The following is a 20995-nucleotide window of genomic DNA, read 5'->3' on the forward strand; positions in this document are numbered from 1 at the left end:
ACATCTTTCTTCATAGACAGGTGAAGAAAAAAAAAACCACAGCTCTATTATTCAAGCTTCTCTACATGATCAGAACTTATAGAATGAATCTCTCCATGTATGTAGAAAGTTTATTTCATAGAATGTTTTACAAGCATGCAGGATCGGGAGAAAAATGGAAAAATCAGTAGCCATCTTGAGAGATGCTTCCCCCTCCCCTCCTCCAAAGGTTTTTGCTCACCAGCAGTTTTAGAAGTTAGCAGAAGTTGAACTTTTAAGGCTGGGACAATAAATCTATGTATCCTAGACTTGGCAAAACAACATATAGGGAGTAATGGGCTCAATTGAACAGAAGTTGAACTCAGGGTTAAATATCTGCATCATAATACAGAAACAGTTTTTGACCTATCTTAAAAAAATCTTATTGGGAATCCACAATTCCTTATTGAGAAAAAAAATACTAGAAATTGTGGAAATGCTTCAGGAGATCCTTCACACTCAAGACACTTAATAGGCTCCACAGTGGATAGAAACCATGCTGATGTACAACATGTGACAAAAGCTTTGCCTGCTTAGTTCTCCACTATTAAAGATCATTAAAAAAAATCAATCCTGGAGAGAAAACTAATAAATGTGAAGAATGTGTCAAAAACATTACATAATGCTCACAACTTCAAAGCCACCACAGAATCTATCCAGGAGAAAAACTCTACATGTGCACAGAATGAGATATCTTTTACCTACTTCTCATCTCTTAAATATCATTACATACTTTACACTAGAGAGAGACAGTACAGAAGCAAAGAATGTTGCAAATATGATGCTTCAAGCTCAAAACATACATTACTTCAGAAAATTTATGTTAGTAAAAACTTGATCAATAATCATCATCCCAGTGTTTTTACATAGAAAATATTCTTTAAAATAGAAAGATTGACTAGAGTATAGTCAACAATGTTCATATCTTACTCAAGGTCAGAGAAAATAAAACAAGAAGAAACATGTATAATTGAAATTTGGAAATATTTTACCAAGAAATACAACTTATGTCCACTATGCAGCTTCTTGGTAAATAAGCTACATAGGCAAGAAAATATCATATAGAATGATTTTTATATAGAAATTATTTTTAATAATGGTGCTAAATTCCTGTCAAAATAAACTAAAGCAAAATGATTTACAATATAAGGATTTAAACCCAGGTAGCTCTAGTTATAGCCATCAATAAGGTAGGATATTAGGGTTTGTGTTACATTCTGCCTGAAGATTAATTTGTTCATATTATTTGCAATTTTAACTAAATATATATTAAATTAATTTTTAACTTTAAATTATTCTCTTCACTAAATTCAAGATAAATATACATATTACTGGTTTGTATTCACTACATGCTGCTTTGGCATGATAAGTGTTCATTTTGAAAGACCCTAACCCTTCAGACTTATACCCCCAAGCCCCAGGAAATAAGGAACTAAAAAGAAAACTAGTTTCAAGGGCCACCTGACTCAGCCACTACTCAATCACCCCTGTAACAATATAACAATGTAAAAAGATTCTGTTAAGAGATGTGCTCAACTGTGACTGGGATAGTTGCAGGTGTTCCAGGAAGGACCACTGTGACCTTTGAGTAAATTCCACTCCCTCCCTGATACCCCCCCCTTGAGGTTTCAGGAAGAATGTACATGCGGACGTGACTATACCCACTCTGTGATCACTCTGTGATCAGGCCATGAAATTGTATGCGAATTGTAATCTTGTGGGTTTTTCCTTTAAAAGTCCTTATGGGGCTGCAGTAAGATGTGACTCTGGCTCTTGGAAGCAGAGGAGCCCTTCTATATAGAAGCTTAATAAATCCTTGTGCGGTTGCATCAACTGGACTGGAGTCTGTGTTCTTGGGGTGCCCACTTGAGACCATAAACTTTGGGGTCCAACAATTTAATGGTAGAAAGTTATCAGTAATATTGTCAGATCCACTGACAGTAATACAAAGTAAAACATGTGTTTACTTCATAGTGCATTATTTGACATAGATTCTAACATAGAAATTAGTAAATGTGTATATGGAGAGCAGAGAAAGATTCCAATTTGTGAAGGACTGAATGAGTCTCATTTGTATACAGGGAAGCATCCATGACAGAGAGCACACACTCAGGCCCAAGGGAAACTTGTAAAATGAGCCTTTCAGGTGTTGAGGGTTGTTTAGTTCATCAGAATGAGAACACCTCCTGTCCTGCATGTGGATGTCGATAGAGTTCAGAAAATATTCACCCCAGCCTTCTCCAATAGTGGATTAAGCCTCAGCAGTGCTCCCCTACAGAGAATGTCCCTCCTGACATGATCCAAACCTGCTGCCATATTCAGATGGAGAGAATGACCCCTCTACCTGTAAGTATGACCCCTGAATCATTGTTCATCTCTTTGTTATGTATAGGCAGAGATTCCTGGTGAGGTTGGTTCTCTTTCAAAGGGCAGAGTCCACCTAATTCCAGCTATTTTGTGTGTCCCCTTTTCTGTTCATCTACTTTTTTCCTATGACATCATCATCCAACTCACACTTTTGATCCCACTACTGGAGATACAGAGACAGGCTACACCCTGTGAGTTTGAGGCCACTAAGTTGTATACAGTGAGTTCCAGGAAAGCCAAGCTGATCACACAGAAAAACCCTGTCTTTAAAAACTAAAAAAAAAAAAGTATTAATTATACTGTATAAGTATTTATAATAAACTGGGTCATGGGAGACAATGGGAAATGTTACTGAAGACTTCAGAGAGGCATGGATTGCCCTCATGATACTTGGCCCCAAACACCTAGGTTTTTCTGTCTGTTGAGATACTTTCATTTGCATCTACCCCACAGATTTTGTCATTCTCAATGGAAGCATCAATGTTGCTTTAATCAGCCATTAGAGAGAAGAGAATATGTGGGTCCTTGAGGGTGCTTAAGGATTCTGAATAACACCTGTGCTCAGCCTCCATTTGAAATTCCTAGCTGACTCTGCTGGGTGTAGCAGGTTAATTCAATCACATTGCCATCTCTATACTAAATTCCTTCATGATGCAGGTCTGAATGCATGAAAGGAGGACCTTAAGTTTGGTCTGCCACTGAGAGCCAATAGTGCTCTGTATCTTGGCTCTCCAATAGAACAGGTAACGAGGATTTTGATCCTTGCCTTCCAATCTCTGTGTGTGATAGCAAGCATAGGGTGTTGTTGGTGTTTAAAATTTGAGATATTACCAGGAAAGTGAAATTTTAAAGTAAAGTTTCCTGAGAGGATCTACATGGAAGGGAAGAGAGAGATGACATATTCTCAGGTAAATATATAAATGGAGATGAGACATGTTGACTGCTGTTACAGAAATGCTTCATTTGCAGTAGCACCTAATGTTTAATTTACCACTTAGCTTTGACAAGGCTTTCTTTTTCTTTTTCTCAAGTACTTGTGAAAGTAAACTCTTTTCAGTGCTTATCACCTATGTGTGCTTCTCCACTTCTCACTGTTCTCCCATTAGTTTAGTTTTTCTGGATTAATTCTCTCAATTAAAGCATAACGTAGAATTTTTTGATGTTACACACAAACATGGATACTCACTTCCTACTTAGAATGTAATTAAGTCATCTCTAAAATCATGGAAGGACCCAGTTCCATAATCCTTCCTCCCAGGGACCAATAGTTCATTATTTAAAAGTCAAAGAAAAAAAAAAGTCAAAGAAAGGGGTACAAAGAAACCCAATAATAATGTTTAAAGTAAAATTTCTATGAAAGACATACTGTCTTGTATACTAAGATGAAATATTTAAATGTGATATAAACTTCCAAATGGAATTCATCAGTCATAAAGTGGTGTGAAATTATCCTAACAGAAGTGTTTTGTTCTCATTACTATTGACTAGATTTAAAGAGTCTATTCCATCATTTCTTTTTGCTAGCTACTAACCTCCTAGGGAAGCTGCAATGCCCTCCTGTTGTGCTGACACCTGGTACCAATTTCTCCCATGGGTGCTGATGCTGATTGTCTTTCCAGAGCTGAGCAGTTTCACAATTGCTTTCATCACTTAGAGTTCAGAGTTTTTTCTTTAGGAGTTGTAACAGCTTTGAGGAAATTTACAGAGAAATATGCAATTTTCATCAGGATTGATGTAGAAACTGGAGTTTCTCTTCAGGTATCATCTTTACTCCCTTGTGACACAGGAGGAAAGTCCCAACATTCTTTCTATATGCTCTAGCTGTTAAAGGCAGAGATGCTGATGCAGGGCCAAGTTCTTTGCTTTTACATTTGCATTGCTTACTCATTCCTGAAATGAGCCTTTGATATATCAAAGCCCATTCAAAATGAGAAACATCCTTTATAAAGATTCTTTGCTAAAGAGATCCACCTACTAAGAGAAAAGCATTCAAATAAATGAGCCTCTGGGCACCATTCAGAGGGAACACCACACACTCAAAAAGAAGAAGAAAGCCATGCCTTTTACTTGCCATTTCATTGGATAGACTGTGGTATCAAAAAGAGGCCATTCTACCCATGTAGATCAAGTCCGCACAAACTCTGTTTAATACAAATACATACATGTACTCAAGAATATTTCTATCCTGCTATCTTTACAATTGTGCCTAGAGTCATTATCCTTCCACATAGTTTCTGAACTCTTACTCTCCTATTCTCCATTAGACATTTACAAATTATAAACCTTAAAAATATATTATGCTATCACTAAGTATTTTTTAATGAAATGTTTGATTTCAATATCTTTACCTTTCTGTGAAGTTCAATGATGCAAACTGCTTCTGGGCAAGAAGCAGTTGAAAACAGCAGTTCCCATCTGAAAATCCAGATTCTTTTCATTATAAAACCAGTTTGCTGTCTCTCAAAGAATTTAGTAATATTAGATGTTCACTCAATTCTGGATACGATTGTGGGAAATAACTTACACTTTTTCACTCCTGTGCACTGGCTCACTGATACATTCATGGGAATACCTGGTTTTAGAAATAATTAGCTTCAGGCTTACATTCCCCACTTCAACTTCTGCATCTGTTCTGATGATCTCATGTGCCTATGTCCTGTGTGTGTATTCTGTATTAGGCCCTGCCTCAGAATATCAGCAATCCCAACTATTTCTTTTGCTACTTTAACTAATTAGTTTCCCCAGTCAGACCAGAGCTTCCCCTCCCTTGCTCCTCTCCATCCAGTCCCTTCCTCCAACCATCCTTCTGCCTATCACCATTCACTCCTTCTCCATTCTATTCAGAAAAGTGGGGGCATCCTATGTATTTTAGCCAAACATGGCATATCAAAATTCTATAAGACTTGGCACCTACTCTCCTATTAAAGCTGAACAAGGCAAGTCAGTATTAGAAATGTGCTTGAAAAACAGTAAACAGACTCAGAGACAGCCCCTGCTCCCTCTGTTGGGAGTCCAACAAGAACAATCTAAAACACTTTTACCTATGTGTAGAGGACCAAATTCTGTCCTATGCATGTTCTCCATTTGTTGTTTCAGTCTCTGTGAGCTCCTATGAGTCCTATTTAGTTGATTTTGAATCTCAACTATATCTTTCCTATAGTTCAACTTGGAAAGGGAGAGGGAGAGAGGGATCCCTTTCTTGTCCTGATATCATTAGAGAACTGTACATATAGAAATTCTGGAATGCATTAGAAATCAAGTTCCTCTTCTTGCTATGAAATCTATTGTTCTCCAATATTCCTTTTCAGACAGTAGATAAAGGCCTCATCATACTTGTATATCCCATATATGTTTATCTGTCTTTCCCGGCCAAATTTGTAGGGATGAAAATTGCCTTCACTTAGCTTCATGCTGGTCTTGCCTAAGAATCAAAAAGCTAAAAATCATGCAGTGCATTTCATTCTGGATTTCTCCTTTAATGCTGATTTATACCTCTCTACCCATCATGTCTGCAGCACTTACTTCACACCATCCTCCCTCTCACAGTCAATCAATTCAAATAATATGTATCAATTACTGACAAGAGAATATTTTATATTTAACTTTTTTCTCTGTGCCATCAAAGCATTACATTTATAGACATAAATTAGAACAGTGTTTTTTTTTTTCTGAATCTATTGGCTTTCAAGGAAGTGGCCACAGACTTCACCCAGAATGAATTGAGTTGCCTGGACTCTGCTGAGAGGCCTTTCCCTGGCAATGACAAGTTGAAAAACTACACCAACCTGGTCTGTACAGGTGAGATTATATTGTTTTACATGGTTATTATTTTATCCCTGAAATTTCTATCAAGTGTTATTAGGAGACATACACTTTTTGTGTTAATGAGTCTTAGATGTCTTTTTTCAAATAGTTGAATTTTGTATATAACACACATTTATGTCACTCATTCTTGCTTTTATACCCGTTCTTCTGCATATGATATAATTCTTAAAGTCTTGTATTATACATTGCTGCAGGCAATGTATATTCATCTTAACATGATGATCCCTGCTTTTGCTTCTGCTTTGTGATAATTAAAATAAATATATGGAGGGATAAAACTGAAAAGCATTCAATATTTTAAAGCAAGGTATTTCCAATGAGGAAGTCAAATATGGATCCTCCATTATTTTCCTCTTACTCTGAGTTTAATCCAATGTTATGGATCCAGCTGTATTGAACCTTATGAAGACTGTATCATATGTCTTTTCTAATGCACAGGGCATGCTGTATCAACACAAGAGCTATTCAACAACCTTGACCAAAGCAAACATTCCTGGAATGAGGCCATAGAGCAGACAGGATTAAAAGGACCTGGTAAGTTGGAATGAAGCATTGACATGGGCCAAGAGTCCATATGAAGGAAAATTCAGTCCTGCAGTGGCCTGAGGCCAGGTAGTTAGTAAAAAGCATTCCTGAAATATCTCAGGTTAAATAATATTATCAATGTGCTTTTCAAGGTGTGTGTTAGATTATCGTACCCTATTCACATATGAATAGTATTGAATTGAAACTTAGAAATTCAATATAAGCTTGGAAATGAATAAGAGGACCTACTCTATGCCCATATGCATTTCTGCATTTGTCAGAAACAGAGATGTTATTAAGTTATTATGGTTTCTCTATTAAAATAAAGCTGGAAATAAGGTATATGGTTCAAGGAAGATCTTTTTCTATTTAGAAAATTCCTGACATCTTCATGATTATGTGAATTTTCACAATATATACAGGATCACTTTATCCAATTCTACAAGCAACAATCTGAAATAACATGGTCTGAAATTGATCAGGGTCCAAAACAGTATTAGTGTTGTGCTCTAATCCTTAAGAAATGGGGATTGTTAAGTTTGAATGCTTTGAGGCCAATTAAGATACACAGAAACATTTTATGTTGATCTAATTGACTCAGGTTTGTCTTGTGTTTTATTATGATGTCTATTTTAGAGGGCCTACCACGGATTGAGCAGTAAAATTCATATTCTTTGGTATTTGTATGGGATATTCTACAGATAACCCTTCTGGCTACTTGATGTATAAGTTCTTTCAATTTTTATATTTACCTACTTATTTTTTGTCCTGATGACCTTTATATACAACAGAGTGCTGTGCTGATATCATGTAAAATTATTGTTTTTTCTTAATCTCATTGTACATTTCAAGTATTAGGTATTTTATGAAATAGGCTTTACATTAAATTAATGTATATACATTTGGGGTGGTAATGTCATCTTGATTGATTTTAGAATTAATTGAGACGTTGATTCCTTCTTTATATTTTTCTTATAAATTTTCCCATAAATTCCATTTTGTCAGATAATAGGGTAACAACTCCTACTTCTTTCCCATTTATTTTAATAAATTTGTCATCCTTTCAATTTTATGACCGTTCCTATCTTTAAAGCTGAGATTTTTGGAAGCAATAGAAAGATTGGTTTCATTTTTTTAATCCAATCATGTGGCATGGGTCATTTGATTGGAGAATTGATGCCATTATTAATTCAAGTTATTCTAGAAATGTATGTGTAATATAAACTTTTAAAATGTATTTTATTTTTTATTTTGTTGCATTTGTTTTTATTTGTGTTCTTATTTGTATTCTATGTTTTAGTAGTTACAGATGATTTTATTTACTTTCTCTACTCTCTGAGTTGTGCTTATTACTGTTTTTAGTCTCACTTTTAAAACAGTTTTAAATTCTGTTTTGATCACATACTTCTTCTTTGCAACTTCCTCCTACATCCTCTCTCTCTTCTTTCTAACTGGACTTCAAGTGCTTCCTGGATAAAACAAACAAAACCCAATACAACAACATGGGCCCTCAAAACAAGGAAACAAAATTAAACCTACACAAATAAACAAAGAAAAAAGCACCAACATATAACCAAGTTAAAGAACACACAAAAACACATGAGAGGTCCACTATATTTTTGGTCAAATACTCTTGAACATGAGAGCAGTTCTGGAGTATTTGATAGACTGAGTGTCACTCTATTGGAGAAGTTATGTTGTATCTCAGTATGTTAAGTGTCAGTTCACTTGTTCACATGTAAAATGGTGGTTTGGTTTAATTCACTCTTTGATTATTTTTAAATATAACAAAATAAATTCTTATAAGATTAAATCTATCATAATGGAGTTTTACAAGACAAAAAACAACAGAACAAAAAAGTCAAAAAATAGGTATAATAATCAAAGATCAACTCATTGTCATGGTCAATAATCCCATAAAACCATTAAATCGGAAGCCATAATTTTTACACAGAAAATATGAATGAACCTGTGTAGTCCCTGTGATTGTTGCTTCATTCCCTCTGAGTTCATATGAAATTCCCCCATGTTAATTTAGAGGGCCTTGTGTTCTGAATATTTTCCATCCCTCTGGCTCTTAAACTATCTCCACCTCCTCTTCTCCAGGGTTCTTGAGCTTTGGATGGGAGATATTCAATAGAAAGGTCTCATTTAGAGCTGAGTGTTCAAGATCTCTGACTCACTGAAGAATTTCTGACAGTATCTCTATATATTTTTGTATATTCTTTAGGAGAAACCTTCCCTGATATCATCTAAAAAACACACTTACCTATGAGTATTGCAGAATGTCATGAGAAGTCATTTTATTGCTACATTTTTTTCTTTCTTTAGATAAGTAGTATGTTGTTTTATGCTATTTCCATGAACTTTCTAGTATCAAGTTTATGGTCATCTAAGAAATGTCAGGTATGGTATCCATCTGGAGAAATGGCCTTAATTCAAATCAATTATTGGTTACTTACTCCATCAATCTTTGTTCCACCTTTGTCCTACCTTATCTTGCTGGCAGAACACCATTGAAGATAAAGGCTGTTTGGCCTGACTTGGCATATGTTTCTGTTTAAAATGCAGAAATTGTTCTTGTAGCAAAGAAAATAGGGGTTTAATGCTCTCTGTAGGCACTAGGCCTATGTCTTCATTTTCAATGATTTATATCATTGTTGTCTTCAGTAATTAGACTTTATTTTCAGGTCTCAGAGATGAAGGGGTAGAACTGGCAATAGCCAGGCTTGTTTGAGTATATACTTTGGTCCACTACGCTAAGATTCAATTGTATGGAACACAATTTTTATACTGAAATCTTTTTTAGATCATAAGAGAGAGAGATTTTGGACTTTGATTTCTCTATTACTTAGCATTTTTTGATATTTTTTATGTATGTTTCTGGAAGTTCTTACTGAATTTGGTTTCAATGCTACCTCTCAAATGCCCATTAATTTTATCAGTCTCAACCTGTACTCCTGCCTAGAACCCCATCTCTATTCACCCTGCACTATCTATTCATACTTGCTTATTCTATTTCCCTTCCTAAAGCAGATATATCTTTCATTTCACTTGTGCTTCTACAGATTGTAGCTTTCTTATCATTGTCTTCATGGCTCTTATCCACTAATTAGTGGACAATGAGTGAGTAGAGTCAACAGCCAAATGTCTGATAAAGGTCTGAGGATGAGATTGGGAGATAGGACATGGGGACATGGATGCAGAATTGATAATGTGCATCTAGTGTCTTTGCTTCTCTGGTTAAGATGGCCTCTGTTGAAGAGAATGACTGCTGGAGTTTCAAGTAGGAACAAAGCAATGAGTTATGAGATGAAAATTTGGAAGGGGAAATCTGTGTGATCCATTTTAAATGGGTGCAGGAGAGAAGAAATGGTTTTAGAAGTTGTTATGTTTTCTTCCAGATCTGCAGATGATTCTTGGGGGATAGATTTAGAAGAGCAGAGAAAAAGGTGAAAATCAGCAATTTGCCTCCCTGCTTCCCTTCCCAGTTGGGTTCCTAGGTTTTTGTTTCTGCTGGATTTGGAATGTGGACAATGCAATCAGGAGTAGAAGAAAGGTTCAGGGATGGGTTGTGGGATTCTCTGTATTAGGGTAGGATGAGGCTGCTGCAGTTCTGCTCCAGAGCTTGGGCTGAATCTATTACATTGGACTTAAAGAGCCATGGTGAGAGGTGAAGTCCTGGAGTTTACTTCTTTCCTGGCAGAAGGGGCTCTGGAGTTCCAGGGAATTCCTGCCAGAGTTGGGTGCTGAGATCAAGGAAGGTTGTGAAAAATGGTGTTAGAATTGGAAGATGTGTTTTAACCATTGGAGATGAAGTCACAGGCAGCAGGGAACCTGCAGCAGACCATTTTATCAAAGCTGAAGATGGTACTGTGGGATTGGATTAAGAAAAGAAAAAGTGGAGGTGAAGGTCTGAAGTTAGTGTATCTGCTGTTCTGGTTGGAGTTGCCTGTCAGTCTTATATACTGTTTCTTGTCTCTTGTTTTCTATGGGTGTGCATGTTATAAATCATTTCATACCTTCTAATTCATAAAAAAATCCCTTCTCCTTCAACTATAACAGACAGTTTTGCTTACTACAGTAGTCAGTATAGGCCCTTATTCTCTTTAGAATTGCACTCTCCCTGGCTCTTTTGGTTAGTACCTTCTCCTCTGAAATATGCTGTTATTCTAATGGGTTTTACTTTACATGAGACTTTTAGTTCCCTTCTTCATATTTTTTTAATAATTTATTTAATTTTATTTTATGTGCATTGGTGTGAAGGTGTCAGATCTTCTGGAACTGGAATTACAGACAGCTGTGTGCTGCAATGTGGATGCTGGGAATCGAATCTGGTTACTCTGGGAAAGCAGCCAGTGCTCTTATCCACTGTGCCATCTCTCCAGCCCCCCTTTCATATTTTAATGCTCTTGATTTGTTTTGTATATTAACTAGTGCTTGCTGTGTGGTATTTCTTTTTATATTTTTGCCTATTTGGTGTTGGAATGTTTCCAGTATCTGCAATGTTATTACTTTCTTAAGTTTGGCAAATTTGTCTTTCATGATCTTGGGGAAGATTTTATCTATGCCATTGAGGTAAGATTCTTATCTTACACACACACACCCACAAACACACACACACACACACACACACACACACACACACACACACACACATATATATATATATATATATTCACATTATTATGGTGTTGATCATTGCCTGTGTAATATTTTTAGTTCTATTTTTAAATATACAAATGTGTGTGTGTGTGTGTTTCTGATATGCAGTTAAATTACACTTCTTGTTTTTATTGAGTTTTGATAGTACAATTGCTATTTTTCTGTCTCACTTATAAAGCTTTATCTTGACTTTTCTAATTATTTTCCTGTTACAACTTCACTTTAGACTGAGTTCTCATCAATAAATCTATACTTTTTTTTTGAATTTTTTGAGAATAGACTGTCTTCATTTATCTCTCTGTGGTCTCTTACATCACTCAGGTTTTTTAGATTCTCCTCATTAATTTTATTGGGCTGTTTGTCTCTGTCTAATTTAAGCACTTTGACTACTTTAATATTGTTCATGATAGTTATTCCATCTTCTGTATTATGGTAATTATGGTTTGAAGAATAATTCTATGAAACTGATAGACTTTGGGAGCGGGGGTAAAATGCTGGCTTTATTCTTTATAATCTATGTGTGATTTTTCTTTTTTTTAATTTTATTTATTATGTATACAGTATTCTGTCTGCATGTTTGCCTTCATTCTAGAAGAGGGCATCAGATTTCTTTATAGATGGTTAGGAGGCACCATGTAGTTGCTGGGAATTGAACTCAGGACCTCTTGAAGAACAGTCAGTGCTCTTAACCTCTGAGCCATCTCTCCAGCGATTTTCTATTATTTTGATTAAACACCATTAACAGAAAAATGTGTAAAACTAAGAGTTTCATTGGGTTTAAGGTACCATGAGAATAAGACTCCATTATGTCATGGGGTGTAGTCAAGAGTCAATGAATGTTGTAGAAAAAACAGGTATTGTACAAATGTCAAATTTCAAGAAAGCACCAGAAAGGAAACTAAAGATAGTGTGTAGTTCCTACATTTAAAAGTCCTAACTCAGTCCCACATTTTATGCATTAACACCATACTTTGAGTCAAATAATGTGGCTACATGAAAACAAAGTTGTCAAGTGTGTGACCTTTAGGGAACATTGTTATTCAAACTATCATATATAGTAATCATGTTCTTGTGATCAAAATTGGTCCTGTGAACTTGTTTGTAATTTCTGTGTCTTTTATGCACAATGAAGAGTTAACAGGCAATAATAAATACAGGGAAGCTTATGTGTGAAGGCTACATATAGCATGGGTGGTGGGCTGTAAGTAGGCACAGGGGATGGGCAGAATTACAAGATGGGCATCCCATTGTAAGGGTGAATGTAGGAGTATTCTGGACAGAGATTATGAGTCTAAATTTGGGCACATAGGGTAGAATACAGGCTAGAATGATGGATTGGTGAGGGAATCTAGATGAGTGGATATTGTGGAATCACTGGTCTGATAACAAGTGTAAAATGTATGTTGCCTGATTGGGATCAAAAGAGCTCATGATTTGCATGAAGGAGAATTGGGAGTGTCCTGTGCTCCCTTGCCGGTAATAGTAGAATGTCAGGGACCTTCATAGTTTTGTAAGAGTTAGCAGGACAGGTTGTAGTTTCTATCTTGATCATGGGTTCAGGAAATTACACAGAGTCAGGTGATTACAACTTATTTATGCAATTGTTTTGTGTAGATGAGAGGATATGCTGGCAACAACCTACTTACTCACTCTTATGGAGGATAGTAATAATACAGAACATATGGCAGACATGATTGGGCAGGTTCTGGTATATGCTGTCTTTGTGGGAGAAAATGAGTTAGGGTGCAATCCAAGTTGCCCTGTTAAGGAAATGGGAAAGAAGTGGATGTTCACAAGGAGGAGTAGAGTCAAAAAAAAAAGTGTGATCTCTTGGATTATGATTGTGTAAGGAGAAAGAGTCATAGCAGGGAATACAATAGACGTGTTCCTCATGCACATGGCAAGTGGGAGAGAGCTCCAATATTTTTGTGAAATTGTTGTCTATGTTTGCCTGTTACATGACCTTATGAAGGTCAAACATTCCATGAATTTCTGTTATTTTTCATAAGCACATTTATTTTCTACAGCAAAACTTTGAAAATTTCCTATGTTACAAACTTGACATATTCCCCAGACAGCTGTCATTTTATGCATTATACTCTCATATTGTTTTCAAATTATTGTGCAAATCAAGAGTGTGTTTCTTTTCATTTCTTTCAGCTCTATCATTTTACCAGACCCAGGAGGTCTCCCAACAGAAGTACAAACAAGATTCTTTACAGGAAGAAAGAGCAGGCTTATTTGAAACTATTGATTTTGACATGTTACATACAAGGAAGTTCTGGGATTATCATGGTGACAAAAGAGAATATGAATCAGGTTATCATGAGAAGGATGTTTATGAGAAACATGTCAAAGGCATTACTTATGAAAATCATCAAGAACCTCTAGTGTGTCCAAAGAGAGCATACTCTGTGTCAGTTACAAGTTCAGAATCAAATGATTATATGGAAAAATATTCACACCAAGCATGGACACCTGGTTATACTCTACATAGATATATGGAAACTTCACAAGGGGACACACAGTGTAACACTTCAAAGGCTTTGCAACACTTTTCAAGTGTTGTGCAATTAAATGATACTCCAATAGTCCCTGAAGAAAAGAGTGCTTTAAGCACAGAAAAATATTTGAATTGTCAGCAGTATGGTATTTCCTATACTCAAAATTCAGTAGAAGTTCCTGAACAATTACTTCCACTATATGACAACTTCCACAATTTAGATCAACATAAATATTTTAGGAATGAAATGTGGCATAATATGTATCATAAGGAAAGAAATTGTGAAAATTCCAATATATTTAGTAATGTTGATAATGAACTTGCTAAGTTTTCTTTGGTAAATAATTACAAGAATAGTCCGATTGAAATACTTTTTAATGGCAAGGACTCATGGACTTACTCTACTAATGATGTAATTCCTAGTAATTCTCACATAAATACATGCTCAACAGTTAATCATTTTGAAAACCATGAACATCAGAAAGTTTTTAATAAGTACTCAAACACTTCTTTGCACAAACATGAACATAGCCAAGAGAAGCACAGGACAAGCAAACACCATGACCAAATTCTTAATGAATTCTCAAACTGTATTCAGTATAATGGAACTAGTACTCAAAAAAATTATGAGAGACTCAGAGGTGATGCATGCAAGAAGGTCACAATTGAATCCTCAAATCTGGCTACAGATAATATAAAGCATACAGGAATAAATTTTTGCCAGATTAAAGAATGTGATAAATTCTTTGATTCCAATTCAAATATCATTCAGAATGATTCAAATCACACTGCAGAAAAAAAACCATACAGATGTAATGATTGTGGAAAGTCCTATAGCAAACTTTCATACCTTCATATTCATCACAGAATCCATATGAGAGAGAACCCTTATAAATGTGAAGAATGTGGAAAATCCTTTAAGAAAAGTTCATCCCTTAAAGTTCACCATAGAATCCACGTGAGGAAGAAACCTTATACATGTGATAAATGTGGAAAGCACTTTACTAGGTGCTCATCTCTTCATGTTCATCAGAGAATCCATACTGGAGAAAAACCTTATAAATGTGATGAATGTGGAGTGTACTTTGGTAAGTCCTCATATCTTCAATGTCATAGGAGAACCCATACTGGAGAGAAACCTTATAAATGTGATGAATGTGGAAAGTCCTTTGTTCAGTCCTCCAATCTTCAATATCATAGGAGAATCCATACTGGAGAGAGACCTTATAAATGCGATGACTGTGGAAAGTACTTTAGAAATATATCGTCTCTTCATGTTCATCAGAGAATCCATACTGGAGAAAAACCATATAAATGTGATGACTGTGGAAAGTCCTTTGGTAATTCCTCATATCTTCAATGTCATAGGAGAACCCATACTGGAGAGAAACCTTATAAATGTGATGAATGTGGAAAGTCCTTTGTTCAGTCCTCCAATCTTCAATATCATAGGAGAATCCATGCTGGAGAGAGACCTTATAAATGTGATGACTGTGGAAAGTACTTTAGAAATATATCATCTCTTCATGTTCATCAGAGAATCCATACTGGAGAAAAACCTTATAAATGTGATGAATGTGGAAAGTCCTTTGCTAACTCCTCCCATCTTCAATGTCATAGGAGAACCCATACTGGAGAGAAACCTTATAAATGTGATGAATGTGGGAAGTCCTTTGTTCAGTCCTCCAATCTTCGATATCATAGGAGAATCCATACTGGAGAGAGACCTTATAAATGTGATGACTGTGGAAAGTACTTTAGGGATATATCATCTCTTCATGTTCATCAGAGAATCCATACTGGAAAAAACCTTATAAATGTGATGAATGTGGAAAGTCCTTTGGTAAGTCCTCCTATCTTCAATGTCATAGGAGAACCCATACTGGAGAGAAACCTTATAAATGTGATGAATGTGGAAAGTCCTTTGTTCAGTCCTCCAATCTTCAATATCATAGGAGAATCCATACCGGAGAGAGACCTTATAAATGTGATGACTGTGGAAAGTATTTTAGGGATATATCATCTCTTCATGTTCATCAGAGAATCCATACTGGAGAAAAACCTTATAAATGTGATGAATGTGGAAAGTCCTTTGTTAACTCCTTCCATCTTCAATGTCATTGGAAAACCCATACTGGAGAGAAACCTTATAAATGTGATGAATGTGAAAAGTCATTTGTCATGTCCTCCAATCTTCAATGTCATAGGAGAATCCATACTGGAGAAAAACCTTATAAATGTGATGAATGTGGAAAGTACTTTAGGCATGTTTCCTCTCTTCATGCTCATCATAAAATTCATACTAGAGACATACTATACAAATGTTAAAATGCATCAAATCATTTACCCATTGCTTTTCTGTTAATGATCATCACAGAACTCGTACCTAAATTAAGCCATATAAATGTAAAAAACGTGAAAATTCCTTTACCAAATCCCCAACACTTCTTTCTCTTCCCTGAACCCATACTAGAGAGAAACTTTACAAGTATGTAGCATGTGGAAAATGAAGGCACCAGAAAACTTACAAGAAAGAAACAGAAAGAACTTCTCTAATAATTATCAGCTTTACTTTATTATCATATATTTTTCCAATAAAATTTCCTTCTAAATGTGTGGAATACAAAAATCTTTGATCAATATTCACTCCTTATACAATATCACAAGTATCTCTTTAGGAAGCTGTACCCTTGATGCAAATTTTGAAGTGTTTATTCAGAAGTAGACCTTATAATTACTAAATTCTTATTGAAAAAATATCTATTCATATTATTTAAACATCTGCTCATTAAGTACAAAGGGTTCTTGTTTGAAAATAATAAAGCAATGGCAATGTGAAACAGAATTCTTGGTAATAGATGATTATTGACTGCAATACAAAGTCAAAGTAACTACATAATATCTTTATGCAATTTGTTGAAGATGATGTTTTATTTTGTGTGGTATTACTGTATTCTATATCACTTATATTTCCAGTATTTTAGATTTTGAACAGTGTGTATTAATGATTGTTTTAACCTCATTTTGATTCCCTGTTTTTATGAGTACAAATAAATATATTATTCCTTTGGTTTATTTATATTTGCCTTGATGAGTTGAATCTTCATTAAATATGAGGAAGGCATTATGAAGATTAGTTGTTACATAAATGTCAGTGCTAACAACAATGTATCATTTTAATTAAAACTAGATTTTATAGAAAACTATAACAGTAGAAATAATCAAATGCAAAGAGCAATATTATGAAGTCCAAAGGAAGGAGATAACAATTTATTATTTAAGTAAATTATGTCTCCATTTTCTCACTAAGATAGAATATTGCTTGATCCCCCTGGTTCCTACAATTCTTTCTTCTATTCTTACTGATAGGAACTCACAGTCTAAACCAGCAACGAGGGAGACTACATGAGACCCTCACTCAGCCCTCTACATATATGTAACCCTTCTGTAGTGTGTCTATTTGTGAAACTCCTAACAATGGGAGCAGAGTCTGTCTCTAATGCTTTGGTTGGCTCTTTGGAGCCTATTCCTCTTACTGTATTGCCTTGCTTCGTGTAATTACATGGGGAGGTTGCTAGTCTTACAGCACATGATATGTCTGGTTTGATGGTATGCATTGGAGGCTGGACCGTTTCTTAGTAGAGACAGAGGGGGAGTGGATTGGGGTGTGGAGGGAAACTGGGGAGGGAACTGGAAGAAAAGAGGGAGGGAAAACTGTGATAAGAATATAAAATAATTAATAAATTATTAAGTTTTTAGAAAAGTAAAAAACACCCGGGCAGAGCTGGCACACGCCTTTAATCCCAGGACTCGGGAGGCAGAGGCAGGCCGATCTCTGTGAGTTTGAGGACAGCCTGGGCTACAGAGTGAGTTCCAGGAAAGGCACAAAGCTACACCGAGAAACCCTGTCTTGAAAAACCAAAAAAAAAAAAAAACATGAACATGAACATACAGGCAAAAATAAATATAAGATGCTGTTTGTACATTGACTACTGATGAGTCTCAATGTAGGACAGTCAATCTCAACCTTCCTAATGCTGTGACATTTTAATACAGTTCTTCATTTTTGATGACCCTAAACTATAAAATTAATTTTCCTGATATTTCATAAGTTTAACTTTGTTCCTGTTATGAATTCTAATGTACATATCTGATATTTCTGATGGTCTGTGATAACCCCTGTGAAAAGGTCATTGTATCCCCAAAACGATGATAACATATATGATGAAAACTGTGGCTGTATGATTTCTATAAACTGATTATGTAGAGAGATATACATATGAGCAATAATAAGAAATATGTAAACTATTCATCAAATACTGTTAAGTGAATTTGAGGCTAGACATAAGGTAGCCTAATATTTTTTTAACACACCTCCAAAGTTGGCAAAATGACTCTTCAAGTAATCTACATAAATACTTTTGCAACAGCTAAAATGGGTGTTCTGTTCAAGTTAATGTAAATGCTAAATCTTTGTGGCAGCTGAATTGCTTTTCACAAACTGTTTTGAGTTCAATAATATAAAGAAAAAATATCTGTATGTCACAGAAAAATCATCCACACCTTTAAACCTTCACAAATTATTCATTTCAGAGTGAAAGTAATACAAATGCCCAGTGTGGTCCAATGTAACTTTGAGACACAGGATCTTTTAACTACAGAACTTAAACCTGAAATATATCACACATACTCATCCACAACAATTTTATTGACGATTACTGTCTGTGGTGGTATTGCTGGACCCCAAAGTTTAGGGTCTCAAGTGGGCACCCCAAGAACCCAGACTCCAGTCCAGTTGATGCAACAGCACAAGGATTTATTAAGCTTCTATATAGAAGGGCTCCTCTGCTTCCAAGAGCCAGAGTCACATCTTACTGCAGCCCCATAAGGGCTTTTAAAGGAAAAACCCACAAAACCCACAAGATTACAATTCCCATACAATTTCATGGCCTGATCACAGGGTGATCACAGAGTGGGTACAGTCACGTTTGCATGCCCATTCTTTCTGCAACCTCAAGGGGGGTATCAGGGCGGGAGTGGAGTTTGCACACAGGTTACGGTGGTCCTTCCTGGAACACCTGCAACTATCCCAGTCATAGTTGAGCACATCTCTTAACAGAAATCTTTTAACATTGTTATATTGTTACAGGGGTGATTGAGTAGTAGCTGAGTCAGATTGCCCTTGGAACTAGATTTGTAGTTTCTCATTTTCTGGTGCTTGAAGTTTCTTTCTTCCTGAGGCTTGGGGGTGTAAGCTAGGGTCTTTCAGTATTGTGTTCCCCAAAATATTGTGTATCCTAATAAATTTATCTGGGGTCAGAGAACAGACAGCCACTAGATACAGAGGCTAGAAAATGGTGGCACTCCTGCCTTTTATCCTAGCATTCCAGAGACAGAAATCCCTCTGGATCTCTGTGAGTTCAAGGCCACATTGGAAAGAGCCAGGCATGGTGACACACACCTTTAATCCCAGGGAGTGAGCCTTTAATATCAGGGAGTGATGGTAGAAAGAAGAAAGATATAGGCATGAGGACCAGGAACTAGAAGCATTTGGCCTGGTTAAGCATTTAGGCTTTTGAGCAGCAATTCAGCTGAGACCCATTCTGGATGAGGACTCAGAGGCCTCCAGTCTGAGGAAACAAGACCAGCTGAGGATCCGGCAAGGTGAGGTAGCTGTGGCTTGTTCTGTCTCTCTGATATTCCAGTATTCACCCCAATAACTGGCCTCAGGTTTGATTTTATTAATAAGAACTGTTAAGATTCCTGCTACAATTGTCACTCTTTAAACATTTAACAGAATGACGTGGAGTATAATTTGAATAAATACTTATACTTGATATATTCTTAATGTCATAAAACTTCACAGAAAATTTCCTTAATTTTAGTACCTATCTCACATTGTAGAATATACCATGCTGATTTTAACAATGAGTCAGTGTCATATTGGAGCTTAGAGTATTCCCAAGAGTAGAAGAAACGTTGTGTTTATTACTAGAAATCAAACCACTCAAACACCAACAATTGGAGGTATATTCATAATGCAGGCTGCATTTATTCTGTAAGAAAACTTCTGTATTTCAAGTGATATAAGAAGTAAATCTAGTGTGTTCTTTTCTTTGCCTGTTTTCCCATACTTTAAGGCAAAGTTTTGATTTTTGTCACTATACAAGTGAGTACTTATACTATAAATAAGACTTCCTCCAATAAAAACATTAACAGAAAACTCAATAAGTACAGGAAATACTGAGTTCTGTTACACAGAAAGATGACTCCAACAGAAACCTTGGAAAATTAAGTACATGTGTTGTGTTCATGTGGTAGGTGTGTGTATACCTATACTATCATGTGATATCAAATAAGTTCATTAGATATGAGGAAAATCATCTCAAAGGAAGAAAAGCTTATTTGAACGCTTGCCTGTGGTATTTCATTCCAAGGCTACCTGGCTCAATTTCTGTTGTTATGTTTGGTCCAGAATTTAATAGTTGATGGAGCACATGGAAAAAGACAACTCACCTTATGGATGCAGTGAGATCTATGCCATCTACATGGATAAAGCCTTTGAGGAGTCTTGATGTTACGATCCCAGTGTTAGCCCCTCCAATCCACAACCACTTTCATTTGTCACAGAAAAGCAGAAAAGGGATCTGCACTACCGCTTCTCTCAGGTTATACTGCTGCCTCCCACTTTGTGACCCTCAATTGTGTCTATTCCATTTTATAATCTTCAGTTTCGTGTCTCTCATATTTATCTCTATGTTCATAAAATATATGATCATTCTGCTCTGATTATTAATATTTTTGTTAGCTTATTTTTGCACAGACTTCTTTTTCCTCTAAACAGCTGTGATATCATCAATCTGTTTTAGGGTCCAGTGTGTGTTGTGTAGTTTTTCTCATGCAATGTCAGTTTTCCTATGAGTATGGATCTTGTGAACATCATTAGACTTCTTTAATGACCATGACTGGAGAGTGTGTGAAACACAGCCAATATCCACTGACTTTTCCTAACTTATGCTGTCCTCTCTGTTTCTAATGCTTACATTGTAAATTGGGTTTGATCTGGATTAAGGAATTCATCTTCAAAGACCT

The 20995-nt window shown here is 35.9% G+C and overlaps 1 pseudogene; it reads left to right on the top strand.

The window, feature by feature from the left end:
* Positions 1–10548: 10548 nt before the first annotated feature.
* Positions 10549–20772, top strand: LOC131900902 (zinc finger protein 665-like; annotated as a pseudogene).
* The last annotated feature ends 223 nt before the right edge of the window (positions 20773–20995 follow it).

This window comes from Peromyscus eremicus, unplaced genomic scaffold (assembly GCF_949786415.1).
Source record: "Peromyscus eremicus unplaced genomic scaffold, PerEre_H2_v1 PerEre#2#chrX_unloc_1, whole genome shotgun sequence".
In the NCBI taxonomy this organism is placed as follows: domain Eukaryota; kingdom Metazoa; phylum Chordata; class Mammalia; order Rodentia; family Cricetidae; genus Peromyscus; species Peromyscus eremicus.